We start from the raw sequence: 1469 nt of genomic DNA, 5'->3' as shown, positions 1-1469 counted from the left end.
AAGAATGTATACAGATGGACAAGATAACTCAAGGGACATGAATTCTGTTCTGATACCTCATTAAAGTAGATGTTACACTATTTCAAAGGCCCTTTGTTGACCTGCTTGATTCCACTATATACAAAATTAAAATGACTACGTAGAGAAAGTGGTTTCCAGAGCCTTTGTGGAGACACAGCATATGCCGGCAAAATCTTCACCCAGAGTCAAAACCGAAGCATGGAAATCTAAGAATCACTGAATATATTCTAAGAACGCAACTCTGTGTTCAAGTCATGCACAGGACCAGCCTGTGTTCCCGCAGAGCAAGAGTCAACAAGATACTGTCTGACGAACAAAGAGATTGATGACAAAAGAATCCAGGATTGTTCCATCTCCAGTTTGCTTCCCCGCAATGCACACAACTATTGATGGCCCAGTGGGTACTTTCATAAGCAAATGAAAATGTCTGTTCCTTCCAACAACCAAACCAAGTGGCAGCACAGGAACTCCGAGAAGGAAGCCAGGGCTCCGAGAGGTCGGTAACTTGTCAGTAAGATGCATCCCGTTAATATAATTTCAGCTCATATGACTCTGAAGTCAATTTCTTTTCTACTGCATTTTTAAGGTCTTTACATTTTTTTCCCCTGAAGAAACAAGATCAATGAAAAGTTCCAGCACCTCTCGTACGGGGTGTTTTCAAACCAGCTGCATCCTTCCAAGAGGCTTTGCTACTCCTCTGCTGACCAACGGCGACCATGGTGGCTGCGACCTTAGTGTGACTCATGCATTTGAGTGGAGCCTCAGGCCAGTGTCAGCAGCCAGTCCCACCCTCGCTGTTCTTGTCAGGTGAAGGTCTTGGCAGAGTTCAACCTTGGCTGAGCTCATGCATGATTGATCGTGGGTGATGCAGCATCGTTGTTTCCCAATCATCACTCACTGACAGATATTCTAAATTAAATGCCTTCAGTTCAGAATTGCTATTGCCATTGGAAATTCCAAATGATTCATGAAGATCATACTTTTCTGAATTCCAGGAATGCCATTATTTTTCAGTTATATCTTGTGGTTGGGATTAGTAAAGAGTGAACACAGAAATACCTAAAAGCTTGTGGGTGACTCTGATAATTTTAATACATAAGTAGAAAGAAAGAGAGAAGTACAAATAAAAACTTTCAGTGTTCATATTTACTATTTATTCAACTTTCATTAAGTGCCAGTTATGTATTAAGCCCTATCCACCATACATATTTGAATTATTTGAAAGTAATTTGAAATAGCTTACCATTTAAATGATTGAAATGGTGCTCCTTACTCCTGTAATACTATACTCAGTCTTCTCATAAGGAATGAGTGACATAATCTAAATCCATTTCTTTATCATATATAATCAGTAACCAATAATTTTTTTGAGAAATTAACATATAATAAGAGCAGTTGGTAACTTCTCAGAAATTACTTTAAATATATGATTTTTGTTTTATTTTCTG

General features: G+C 38.7%; 1 long non-coding RNA gene across 1 annotated transcript; it reads left to right on the top strand.

Moving 5' to 3' along the window:
• Positions 1-422: 422 nt before the first annotated feature.
• LOC115277252 lies at positions 423-1170 on the top strand. Its single transcript, XR_003902326.1, has 2 exons — positions 423-517; positions 608-1170. It is a non-coding gene; the product is annotated as an uncharacterized LOC115277252 (long non-coding RNA).
• The last annotated feature ends 299 nt before the right edge of the window (positions 1171-1469 follow it).

Source organism: Suricata suricatta, chromosome 14, assembly GCF_006229205.1.
Source record: "Suricata suricatta isolate VVHF042 chromosome 14, meerkat_22Aug2017_6uvM2_HiC, whole genome shotgun sequence".
NCBI lineage: Eukaryota > Metazoa > Chordata > Mammalia > Carnivora > Herpestidae > Suricata > Suricata suricatta.
The sequence above is the reverse complement of the archived record's forward strand: the minus strand, read 5'-3'. Positions and strand labels throughout refer to the sequence as shown.